At 39.9% G+C, this 13864-nt stretch overlaps 1 protein-coding gene across 4 annotated transcripts in view; it reads left to right on the top strand.

The window, feature by feature from the left end:
- peak1 (pseudopodium-enriched atypical kinase 1) overlaps window positions 1–13864 on the top strand; it is a 127998-nt gene that overhangs the window by 18144 nt on the left and 95990 nt on the right. For 3 of the 4 annotated variants that reach the window (XM_028584499.1, XM_028584498.1, XM_028584497.1), the window contains exon 2: window positions 7246–7355. The exons of the other annotated variant lie outside the window; for it this stretch is intronic. The gene's annotated coding sequence lies outside the window, so the exon portion shown is untranslated. The remainder of the gene's footprint in view (window positions 1–7245; window positions 7356–13864) is intronic. 4 annotated transcript variants of the gene reach the window in all.

The raw sequence follows: 13864 nt of genomic DNA, 5'->3' as shown, positions 1-13864 counted from the left end.
ACACACTTGCACAAAATATATATATAAGCTATATATTTCATACTCGCCCTACTTCCACCAGCACTTTTAATTAAAAGCTATCTCTTTTGCACACACGCTCATGAGTCCCCCATTACATCTCAGCTGGTTAAGCAAGGCATGTTAATTTACTTTTACTGTATAAGCAATAATTAGGCTTGGTGTGGAGTCATGACGGAAAGGAGGACATGCATAGTAATCAGGCTGACTTTCGTCATAAAGGGCTTTAATTAAACAGGTTTTTCAAAGTCGTTTTATACAAGGACATAAAGACTAATAGAGCAAACATATCAAACCTCAAATGAGGTCAGCCCTTGTGTGTCTCACAGCGTGTATATGTATGTCGTCTGACAAAAAAAACCAGTTTTGTTCAGTATCTTATGTATAGAATTACAATAAATATCTAAATATGTTTTCCTTACTTATTTCAGCCGCATCACCACATCCTCAAGAACATAACCCATAATTGCTGAATCGAGTTATTGGCATTAAGCCAAAACAAAAGTGCCCGGTAGTTGTCATTTCATAAAACAAAGGGTTCCAACCAGCTCAAAGCAGAGAGCGAAGTGAAACATACTTTAGCGTTTAATTGCAAAGCAGTGGGCTGCGCCGTTAGAATTAAACATTTCTATGCTGTGCATATTTCAAAGGGACTGCATGCTGGATTTTACTCAACACATTGTTTTGTTTGTTTTTTGCTGAATTTGCTATACGTTGACACCTTTTTAATCAGCTCAAACAAGCAGCTGTCTGCAACGAGCCATAGGCCATTCACAGGTTTTAGCTTTCACAATGATTCCATGTTCATGTGCTGTCAACGATTCACATGCATGCCCACCTCCTGTCTGGACACTCTATTCACTTGTCTGTCAAAGCTTTGTGGGGAATTGAAATGACACACCCACGGTTGTCACATGGCTTCCTCGTGGTCTTAAAAAGGCTTAAAATTTCAAAATATAAATGTTAGGCCTTAAAAGTCTTAAATTCGCCGGTGTTGTGTTCCCGGTCTTAAATAATTTACAGGTCTTATTTTCCTACGTCCATGCAACGCTACCTCATTACACTCATTTAATTCCCTGGTGTTGTAGTTCTTTCTTTTGCTAGTCCAGCTTCACTGTGTTACGACTACCAATGAGATCAACGTGTAACTTATATTGCAGCCAATCCGCTTTTGTGTTATTGGTGCGAGTCTCTTTCGGATTGTACCACAGGCATAAAACAGATTTTATTCTTAAGCAATGAGGAAGTGCAAGTTTAGCGATACTTGGCTTGAAAAAAATAAATTCAGGGCTCAGTTGATGTTGTGATAAAGGTCTTTAATTTCATTCATAATGGTCTTAAAAAGATCTTAAAAAGTCTTAAATGTGACTTGGTGAAACCTGCAGAAACGTCTTGTCAAGATGCTGTATTAGATGTAAAAATGTGGTGACATAAAACCAGTAGCCCAGAGGGTAGGGAATGACATGTAGGTCTAACACAAGTCTCAGGCAGAATCTTAAATGCACCTTTGCTAATTGAGCTATTTGAACACCACCTTACAAGTGTTTATTATTGTGAAAATGAGGATTAGGGAGTATCCTGTTTAAAGAGAGATACAAAATCCTAAACCCAGATCTTTTTCCGTTTTGCTTTATGACCTTTCGTATTTTCTTTTTTATTTGCCTTGTAAGTTTATGCTCATGTAAGGCACTTTGAATTGCCTTTGTGTCTGAATTGTGCTATATAAATAAATTGCCTTGCCTTTGTAATGCCGGATATCTCTAAAAAAGGATGGCACTCTCTTTGTCTCTTGGCCCTGTCAGGTGATGCCGTTATCTTTTGCACTGTAGGAACGCCGCCCAATAGGATAATCTTTTAAGCTACTAAGGGTAGTTACAACAGGGCTGGAGGTTTTTAAATTCCATAACTGATTTAAAATGACTGACTGGAGTCGTTACAGGCCAAGTCATCTTGCATGAGGTTCCCTGCAAAAGATAGAAAGCTTAATGCAACACGTTGCTGAAACAAATGCTGCCACTAGGGATTTACAGTGATTGTAAAGTGAGACACAGAGCTTTGAAGAGGGAGATTATCTTCATGATTAGCTTTACAACAGCCTGTAGTGTGAATTAAATTCTATACATACATACTCAAAATGCTGTAGCTGCAAAACTACATCAACCCTCAGGGTAGTAGTAAAACTGCATCATTGTGCCCCTGTGCAAGGTAATAGGCTTCCCCAAGGAGTGTGAGCTTGATCCTGAGTGATGTCTTTAAGCCACCCCATTGAGTTTACATCACTCCATGTTTTATCTGGCTTGCTGCAAGTGGAGACAGTTTTAATGGTCAGTCTGTGTCTTTCTGTCTCAACCAGTTCTGTGTTTTTCTTTGTACCAAATGGAGTTTCTAGAGCTTGGTGGGTCTGCCGATCTGTAATTAGTGCCAACCATAAACAACCGGAATCCCACTGAGCACTGCCAAGGGTGGCTGCCCTCACCACGACAATCAGGAGTTCCCCTTTTGTCCTCAAATGTGTCTGATGTAGAGCCAGCTGCCTGTCCTGGGAGGCGAACAGTGGGCCTACTGTATGGAGAGAAGGGAAGAGAAAGTTAAGGAGTTGTGAGGAGAAACATGGATTGTGAAAATAAATACAAATACTATTAAAAGAAGAAATAGGAAGGGGACTGTACCTTGTAAAGACTATGATAAAGAGGTTACTGTTAAGTAACTTGTATCCAGGAGATGTCAGAGTCCTTTCCTGTCTTGCAGAATCATATTTAAATATAGAGTCTGATGCCATCTAAATGTGATGCAAGCCCTCTGCTCTAGGATCAGTACAGATGCTTTTTCTGCCCTGGCTCTAAGATGCACAATAATGACATCATGGCTAATGTTCTACAGGGTAGCTCTCCATTCCAGTCATTTGTCTAGTCGTTTGGCATGCATGCCTATTGTTTTACAAATGTTGTATCCCCTCAGTCACTTGTTACAGCCAACCTAGGCTGCGTTTTTCTCAATATGCTTGAGTCAGGACATAATCATTTTACCATGGAGACAGAGTAGCAGGTTTATGTTGGGTTAGGTTTGAGTAGACTTGTGTGTCTGTGACCATATTATTTTCAGATGTTGGTCCAGTTTGTGATTCACACACCCTAACAGCTGTTTATGTATTTATCAGAGTAATTGTTGAAGGCATTTTAGAACTATGTGGACACTAGATTTAAGCAAGAATATCACATCTTAGAGAAAAATGTGCCAATTCTTCCTTTGCATCCTAAGAGTCTCTGAAATCTTTTTGATTTAATCCAGAATGCCCAACTTTTCAGGCACATGTAAAGGTCATGGAGGACTCTCGGTTGTTGCTGTCTTGGGAACAGGGTCATGAAGACATGCTCCGTGGACCATTGCAAACAGTCGGCTGCTTGTCCTGTGGCCTCCCAGCCCACTTAGTCTGCACACACAGCCAATCTAGGCACATGGCTAAGAGGAGGAAATGCAGACAGTGCATTTAATGCAGACACTAGAATGTTTTGTGAATGTTAAGGAGCACTGTCAGTTTAAGACGTCGGTGTAATCTGACGTCTTAAAAAAAGATACTTAATTTGTGTTAAATGTTGTGGTGTTTGTCACAAAAATGAAACAAAAGTGGATCACCAAAAAAAAGGATCAGAGGCAATTTCCTCTCAATTTTCCAATGCCCAATAGCATCTTCCTGACAGCCATCTCCTATATAGCTTCACATTATATTTTTAAAGCATGACACTAGCATGTCAGTGGCTTTAAAACTTTCTTTTGCGCTACAAGCCAGCCAAGTACAATAATGTCATATGTGGTTTGACGGCTAGTATCATGCAAAGTCTTTGATTCAGGCTCTGTTGAGCTTGGCATGCTTCCTTCCCATAGGAATGTCTTAGCTTGAGTTGGAGATCAAAAGCCCAGTGCATGTGCATGTTGCCAAAGGCTGACATCTTAACCTTTCAAATATTGTACTCTGGACTATAGTGTCTGGGCAGGTCGACTCAGACTCTTGTTTTTTTTGTCTCAGAGAGATTTCCCAAACTTAATGCGTGAAAGTTGTCTGCCATGGCATCATAGCAGCTGCTTGTGACTCAAGAATGCCTGTGAAGCACAACATGCACTTAATGTCTGGTAACAAACCTTTTGTTTGTAACCAGTGGAGTGACAAAGGTATACTCTAGACCTGTTATTCAATGGGGAAGGTATGTTGAGTTTTGAGGACCTGAGAGCTAGCTTTGAGATCCCTAGGACATCCTTTTTCCTTTATCTTCGCTTAAGGTCAGCCCTAAAATGTTATGGAGTGCCATGGGGAAACAGTCTTGAGACCCACCCAATCATTAAATGGCTTGTTGATTTTCCTGCAAGAGGATTAGTGTCCGGGATTAATGCTAAACTGATGCAGGTATCCATAGGAGAACTCCCAATAGTAAAGAAATGGGAGCGAGAGCTGAGCCCGGAGGGTAACATAATTTTTTTGTGTATTTAATTTTATTGTTTTTGTAACAAAGAAGTAGAAACATAATAACAATAGATGGTGGTGTTACATAAAACAGAACAGGTTACTTGACAGGGGCTGTCGACCTGCGACAAGCAGGACATAAGACAAAGGAATTGGCACAGCGACAGGGTAGCACAAGTTTAGTTTTTAGACATTAAATCGAGGAAAGGTTGCCAGATTAAAAAAATAATTCCTCTTTAGCAGACATGATGTACCTGATTTTTGGAGGGGAACATAATTAATTGGGAGACAGTTTGGGACAAAATTTCCCACTGTTCCAAGAACCCAAATCACCAGCAGATCCACTTCAACATATGTCATAGGACATATTGGACTCCTCAGAAGAGATACATTTCTAAAGTCATTCCCACTCCCTATTGCACATTCTGTCAACCTGAACAAACTGGAACTTTCCTACATATGGTCTGGGAGTGTGAACAGGTGCATGAGTTCTGGAATAAAACAACAATAATATCAATCGTGATAGGATGTTGAATTCCTACTGACCCGATTGTTTTGTTACTTAATGACAAAACAAAATTAACAAAGCCAAGTCATCGACTATAGACCTATGGAAAGGTGCATCAGCACAAGTATCAGTCCTAATGACCTCCGCATCACAAGAAGAAGAGGAGGGCGACTAGGCAAGGTGTGATTTCTGTTTTTGTTTGTTTGTTTTTTCTTTCTTTCTTTTCCTCGAGACCGCGGAGGGTGGGGGGTGGGAGAGGGTGGTTGTTCTTGTTCAAGTGTGTTTGTCTGTTTTGATGTTTAAAATGAAAAATAAATAAATAAATTGATCTTATTGGGATGCAATAAAACAGTTTGCATCACAGTAGCAATAGCCTGGTGTGCTCAGCTCTGTATCCGCCCTGATTACCATTGCTTAACTGCCATAAAAGGACATATGAAGGTGTTTAGCAGTTTATCTGCCTATAGTGTTTTCCCTAGGTTTGTGGAAGACTTAGGTGCACATATTTGGCAGGAGATTTAGGGGTTCTTCCTTTAAGAAAATGTTAAGTTTTTCAATACAAAATATACAATTTCACATAATTTTGGATCATTATTATAATTCGGTTTAAGTGGTGTCCAAAACGGCTTGGGTGCTGTCTCCTTAACCTTAAAATGGTAAGGAAAACCCTGGCCTACATAGAAATACTGTAGTGCGCTGTTAGTTAGAGCCAGGAAGAAAGGTAAGCCCAGTGGAGAATTGGCCTGACTGCACATTATTTCTTATTTCTTCTATTCTTTTTTTAGTTTTAATATTTGGGGCATTTTGGACTTTTAAATACAATTCAACTTGAAAGTGTTCTTACTTTAATTGGGATGCATGGTTTTCTCTTGTACTATATCTTTGTCACTCTCCGTTATGTATGCTTTGCCTTTACTAACTGTCTTAGCAAGGAACAGGTGCCAAGCCTCTGGTATCAATACAAGAGCATACTAATTGTGATTGAGATAATATACACACCTACACAAAATGAATGGCTACTCACCCAGACTTGGACATGTGCACAGCACTCACACCTGCATGTGTTCACACAAACATTCTGCTCACCTCCCCCCATCCTCTGCCCACTGGCAGCCAATATTAGTGTTGGATTATACATTAAAGCCCGAGTCATGTTTAGCAAGTGGACCCTCTTAAAACAAAAAAATAAAAAGGCTTTCAGTGCAAACAGACTCCCCACCTCTAAACCCTTGGCTCTAATAGTTTAGAGCCACTAGCTGGGCTCTACACTAACAATTCCTTATATAGCTTGGTTTCTTGCCTGGGCAGACTACAGTATAAAGAGGGCGAAACCAGAAGGCCATGCCTGCAGGGATGAATTTAGGGCAGGGGAGTGGTTCATGTCTAATTTCTGTGGCTTTTAATGAGAATTGGGACGTGACAGTGTTGTAGAATGGTTCGTTCGTCTGTTGGCATTATTAAAGCACAGTGGCTTTTTGACTGGGTGATGTGGATGTTTATGAAGATTATCCCACATCAAGTGGGAGCAGTGTTTGTTTTCAGGCTCATTCTCAGCTTGGGGCGTTGTAGAGAGACATTGTCCACAAAAATAATCCTTTTTAACTTCATGTAAAGCACATTATTTATGAGACTTGTCTTTATTTTCTCACTTTTAGCCTTGGTCACAGATTATGTGCTGATTGCTGCTGCTCTTAGTGACAAAGCAGGCTAGTTGTGTATCATATTGAGTTCTACCTGCTCGACCGACCTCAGCATGAAGCCTACAGGTGCCAAAGCTATACAGGTTAGTTTCCTTTTTAATTTAGATAATTGAGCAGCTCAGGGTCCACCATACCTCCACCTCACTTTTGTTAAAGTGCCATATCTTACCCTAGTCCCATTTTCTTGTGGGAAAAATATCCATGCATGGAATCTTGCCATGAATCTGCCAAACTTGAACTATCAAATGTGGAATTTCTTTTGATTGATTTGTCATCAGCTTTTAGTGATTTGCTGTATTCAGTAACACCTAAACAAGTTGCCTAGTTGAAACGTGTAGTACATATGGGAATTATAAATTGTCCTGTGCTTCTGTTGATTCAAATGTGAATACGCTAAATATTTCGTGTCAGTTTGTCATTTCTAAACAAAAATCCAATAATTTTTTTTAATGTAATTAGCCTGTATCTGTGACTTCTCAGGAGTAGGTGCTCACCAGGAGCACTTGATGGTGACATTAAGCTGACATCTGCCCTCTCTCGACTCTTGCCTCCCTTGTCTGCAGGAAAATTGGCTGCCGCATTAAGATGCCCTGTGGTTTTGTCTGAATCTGAGACTTCTGGTGCTTTCAGACCTGTAACACGCAGGACAACGGGGAGCTGCATATCCTGGCAGGTAAGCGGAGTAAACTTTCTGTTTCCTGTCATCAGCAGAAGGACAATTAACCATTAAAAATGCAGTCTCTTAGTAAATTACCGTAGTTCTGTCGGTTTGGAATTTGCAGGGAGATCTGTTGCATTAAACTAAGCCCTTCTAATTTCTTTCTAAGCTGCTGCAAATGGAAAACAAGACAGTTTTACGCCACTCTATGTTCTGAGGGAGTTTGTGCCTTACTTCTTTAAGACCTTGGGCTGGGTATGGAACTGTTGCTGTTGTTGGGCCTGTAAAGGCAATTGAGACATTAGTAATATTGGGTTGTACAAATAAACTGCCACACAAGTATACAACCGTCCACAACATTACCACGACAAGGCAAAAACTAGACTAATAACTTCAACCTGACACTTAACAGACAATCCGGTTTCGATGTGTTACTGTATTCATTCTGATAGCTTTGAGTTTAAATAATATTTGAAGTAGACTCTTATACACAGGGTCAGTCATCCTTGGAAAAGGAGGCTGGATGGTCATATTGTGTCTTTCAGTTTCTGCCCTTGCTGCCTGGGCTGATGTTTATTAGTTCTTTGGTTCTGTGCCTGCCCCTCCTATAAATCTTCCTTTCTGTAACCAGTTCTCTCACGCTTTGGCACAGATGAACCAATACAAAGCAGTCAAATTTGTCAAACTGCTCAACAACCTCAAAGGGGAACGAGAGGTCAAACACATGCTGTACATCCATTCAATGATAGGATATGTCATGTTGAGTGTAATACTGCATGTTGAAAGCATTTCATATTATATTTTTATTTAGCCAACTGCTTTACACGTTTGAGTTTAATTCAAGCCAAGTTCAGATGATTTCATTGTTGCAGAATTATTCTTTTTAGTATACACTCATCTTTCTCTTGCTGGAAAATGATTTCATCCCTTCTGACTTCATGACCGAGGTATTTCAAAATTGTAGCTGCACCTCAACTACAAAGCTCAGCAGCTATTTCTGGCCTTGTTTTGTTTTTCGTTCTGTTTTGGTAGTTATCACCACCTCTACCTTGATGGCTGAGACTGCTATGTTGTCTGATGTGTCGTCTCAGTAAATCCCTCTGCATTTAGGCCAACATGGTGGTCAGTGCTGTTGTGTTTCACATTGACAATACATATTTTTCATTCAGTTTTTCCTCCTCCCTGCTGACACGTTTGATTTGTTTTGTCTGTTGTTGTGTCTTGCAATAGTGACAGTTTAAGTGGAAACTGTCAGTTACAGGTCTCTGTCTGTTTGGTACAGGAAGGTTGAGCATATGCAGTATACATTTATTTATGTGTATCTGTATACAGTTTTTTGTTAACATTTCTATTACTGTATTTTGATTCCCGATGTATAAAATGGTGGTGTAAAGAAATTTACTTTCAGAAGGTTTTAAAGTACTGAACTCAATAGCGATGGGGGTTTTGCCTTTAATATGATGTTGCTGTTCAATGCAAAGGTTTAGGGTATCTGGGTACTGTGATCCAACTATTGTGGCAATGTCATGGTCCCTGAGAGGTCTCTTATGATTCCACGGCCTAATTAGCACCAGAGCAAAATCCCACATTCGTATTTACAAGGGCTTTGAAATGGGCTTGAGCATAATTGGACTTGCAAGATCCCTGGCTGAGTCAAGGCCAGCCACCACCCATTGCTCTGTGTTCACAGGCTCCCACTGATAGACCCTGTGCCATCTAGGCTCATGGAGGATCAGGGGGAGAGGATTTGAGTGGGTTGTTTTTGACATAATTTTGACATAATTATCCTCTAAATGCTGATTCACTGATAGTGAGGTCTTTAACTTCAGTGTGTTGACGAGGACGCAAGAATGTGGCATCCACATCTCTTCTTGATTTCCTTTGGGGAACCTAATTAGTGAGTCTGGATGTGGGGGTGTTTGGGGTAATAACTATCCTCTGAATATATGATAGCAGCAGTGGTAAAGTCAGAGCTGTATTACAGTTACCAAAGCCACCATGTGTGCTGTATTCATTGACACGCTAGAAAGTAAAGAATTGCCAACAAAGGATTCATTTCCAAGTAAGATTTGACAATTTTTTGGGAAAATAAAAGTGTCTGCCTTGTTCTGGTCATTACTGTCAGGGCTTGGAAAGTACCACACGCACGTTTAACTCTTCCGTCAATCTGTGTAGAAATGTAAACCGTTGTGGGTTTGCTTTGGCTACTGAAGGAATGCAAATCAATTGCAGGCAACATTAGTATTCTACCCCAAAGCAAATTAAAACAGTTTGCATATGACTGAATGAGACTGAACCATTAATAACCTGGTCAAATAAATAGCTTTGACCATTTTGACACATAATTTTGCAAAGATTTAATACATTTACCTTTTGTTAATTTCAATCAGCAGAGCTAAAATATCATGCAACTGATTTTCTTTACATCCTTTTTCTATACGCTCTGCTCTTTCCTTTATCTGCAACAGATTTCTTTGTACGATCAGATGCAACGAGGAAGAAAAGCTAAACACACAACAAATGAACACTCAAGTCAAGGCCCATCAACTACCCTCATTTTGAGCTAATCCCTTGATTACAATTGTTAGAACAAATGCAGTGTAAACACTTAGCTGTAACCTCAGCCCTTTTTGTGAGCAATTTTCTAATTTTAGTGAGCAAGTATTTGAACACATGATGTTTTTGAACAGATGAAGTTAGAGTACAAGCGTAGCAGATTATGCCAAATAATTAATCTAATAGCTTTTGTCATTTATTATGAACCTGTTATTCAAAAGATATTTGTGTTTGTTTCCCTAGGCATGTGGCAGCCTGGCTACTGTAGCTATAGCACAGATGGTCATGTCAAACAGGAACACAAACACTAACAGAACCCATGTTTTCTCCACGCATTCAGACCTACTGTAGGTTAGGTTCATTCCCACTAGGGAAAAAAGATATTAGGTGACATTCACACCGCTAGTCTTAATGCTTAATTCAGATTTTTTGCTCAGGTCCAATTTGTTTGTTTGGCTGTTCACATTACCTTTAAAAATGTGGCCTATATGAGATTCCAGTGTGAACTGTTGGCGGTTTCAAACTGACCCGCATGTGCAAAAGAACAATAACAATGACATCAGATGCAGCACGCTGTTGCACTGAAGTTAGGGAGGTTATGGAGGAAGTAAGCATTTTCGCTTTTATTTGAAAATGTTTGTGTAATTGCTTTTGCGGGGTTATGGCTGCAAATTCACTACAGAGGTCTGTGTGGATGCAGAGAAGAAGCCAGGAGTGGTGGGACTGCGTTGTGAATAGCTTCACAGAGACGCATAATTGTGACAAATGTCGATGTAGGTTGACGTAAAAGTCGCATCAAATCCGCCTTGGTTGTTCACACTGCGGCCGCATTAAAAAAAATCTGACTTGGGTCTGATTCAGGACCACATATGGAAGTGGTCTAAATGCTCTAAAAACATTTTCTGACAAAGAAGATGGCACATAGTGAACCCCAAGTATTCAAACTGCCCCTTCAGAAACGAACTAATTGTTATCTTAACACAGTTATTATTATGTTGGAAAGCACATACAGAAAAAAACTAACTACTCATACAATATAAAGGTCTCTTAACCTTTGGATTGGCAGCCCAATGTTGGTGCACTTAATATGAAGATGGTTTAGCAAAATGAAAAACTCAAATGATAAATAGATTATAAATTAAGTTGTAATTTTTATGACAGCTTAATTAATGCCAGTACATCTACTTCAACAGGTCCACAATTTGTTTAACTGTAGATATTTTGCCAAAATATATGTTGAAGGGCAATTTATTTCCTTTCCTTTTATAATTTAGAAGTACAGTAACTTTACATCCTGTTTTTATTTTTATAGTCACTTAAAGCTGGAGTCTGTGTATGAACACCGGATTCTTTTCAGCGGACCCACAGAACAATCAGCAGACAGCGACGAGATATTTGCTGATTTTGACAAAATGTTAGATGCTTAATCTGTTTTGTTACCCTCATCTGCATCTGCATGAAGACATGGAGAGCTTATCCGTATAAGCTGATATGAGTGATAGAATATCTGCTCTGGCTTCAAATAAAAAGGGGTAAAAAAATGAATTAGTTCACCATAGTTTTACCAGACTTTTTATGTTACGTTTAGCCTAGTAAAGCCTGTGGCTTTACTACATAAGCCAAGTGTAGCGTTAAAGTCCCTGTGGAGTTTCTGACCACTCTGAAAGTTGGCGTGTATTGACTGGCACTATGTATGTATAGATCCATCAAAATGACACACTGTTGACTCATGGTTGACTCTTTAAGTTACTCTGCTTATTGATTGATGCTTTCCCCCCCGCTATGATTGTCCTTGATAAATGGATTAGGATGTGCCCTGTGCTTTTCCCCTCTAGAGTTACCACTTCAACAATGCTTACTAAAAGTGCCCTTGCTATCTTGCTCCAACAGTAAACAATGTAGAGTTTTCCCATTAGGACCTCAATGATAAGGTTTAAATCAATTAGGCCATAGAAAGTATCTAACTTCCAGGAAGTGTAGTGTGGAAGTGGAAAAAGATAGACCTTGGATAGTGCTCTGCCCTTGAAGCCCATTATGTCAATAAAGCCAAGGACAGTGGAGATCAATACATGAGGGGGTGTCTGGAACATGAATTCCCATCACACTCCTGCTTTGCCTCAATCCGTGACTTTCCCTCCAGGCCCCACTAAATGGACTGTGGAAACCAGCAGCTGTTGGAGTTCCCATCATAGCACCTCAGAGAACGAAAGTGAATTTCACCGAGGGAGTCGCAGAAGTCTGAAACATCAATATCAAATGATTTATGGGTCAGCGATCTACTCCAATTCTCTAACCGTTAGTCAGAGGGAAACCTCAGCGTCACCAGCACAAGTTTATTGGATTTACAGATGTTGCTGTTGCTTTTTTATATATGCGTTATATGCAAAATTGTCATTGTCTCACACATTCCTTTTAAGTAATGAAGAGTTTATTTTTAAGAAAATATGTCTTCTGGCCTACATCCGAAGACCACTGACCACAATATTTAAATACACGCCTGGCTTTCTCTTGCTATCGCCAGCTGATGGAACAAAGGTCAAGTAGTAAAATTATGTCAGTTTGACATCTTTAACCTTCTAGGTCCAGTGGGAGTCTTGGTGGATTTAGGTAGCCTATTCAAAATGGTTTCAAAGGGGTGGATGGCAGTCTCCCCTAAATTCCACCAAGCTGTGACCCCAGTCCCATCAACGCTGCCGGTTATAGTTATCCAAGGCCTGTTTCAACTTAGTTATGGCAGGAATGTGCCGTTGCATGAGAAGAGGTCATCCCTCGTCATGGCCTGCTATGGCTCTTCTCCAGACATGCTTTCCCACGCATGCAGCCACCCTCCCATTCATCAATGAGGAATGTTGATATTTGTTATGCAGGGAGCTTGACTTTTCATCATCCGGACTATTTAGAGTAAATAAACCTGTGCTGCAGTTTGTTTATCTTAAATGAATAACTTGTTTCACGTTGGACCAGATTTAGATTTTCTGTGGTCTCCCTCTGTTAGTTAGTATTATTTTAGAATTAACATATCATACTTTTTGCAATGCTAGCTGAATGGCTTTAGGGACAGCAATGTCGGTCCACCACTTTGTTTGAAATCTATTCTTGTTCCCCAGAGGATTTATCCTACTGGCTTTTGTGAACACCTGACTTTTCCTCGAGTGCCACCATGAGCTTGACTTTTTAATTCTATACTGAAATATCTATAACAACTATTGGGGATGAATTGTGGTAACTTTGATCTTCTGACTTTTCTTCTTACGCCATCATCTGGTCACTGGTACTTGTTTACCATGTTGCCCGTGTTGGTTAATTACCAAAATACTCACTAAACCAACACTGGCGACATGCTAAACATCTGCATGCTAGCATTATCATAACTAGCACGTTGGCGTGTTGATGTGAGCATTTAGCTCCAGTACAGCCTCACAGAGGCACAAGCATGGCTGTAGAGTCTTGATCTTGTTTTATTTTCTGATCTGTGATTTACATAGAGCCCTATGCTCACTGCTCCTCCAAAATGCCACCAAATCATCCCTTGTGTTTTGCAATGCAACTGCAACAACATAATTTAAGCTGCTTTCCCACATGCATCTTAACCCATAAATGCAGTGGCAATTTTCTGTGTCTCCTATTATGTGGGATTAGAGGCTGGAGTCTTTTCTGTATAAAATGCTTCAAGTGTTAAGCGAGTTCAGGACAGTCACTTTAAATCTTTCATCATTATAGGTGAAGCATGTGAAGGTCAATTACATTTTTGCTGGTGTTATATCGAGGACAGGGATATTAGTTGTACTTTAACACACCCAATAACTGCCTGCAATTTAATGGAATGGATTAGTCATGTTCCCATGTGCATAAGGAAGCAATTTGGTATTCTCTCAAAAAATCATGTTTCGGTGGTTACCCTGTGTTTTTGTTTTCAGTCCTGAATAATGTTAATCATCTGAAAGTGAACTGAAGTAAATGACCATTAA

Source organism: Perca flavescens, chromosome 8, assembly GCF_004354835.1.
Source record: "Perca flavescens isolate YP-PL-M2 chromosome 8, PFLA_1.0, whole genome shotgun sequence".
In the NCBI taxonomy this organism is placed as follows: Eukaryota; Metazoa; Chordata; class Actinopteri; order Perciformes; family Percidae; genus Perca; species Perca flavescens.
This window is presented reverse-complemented; position numbering and strand designations above follow the sequence as displayed.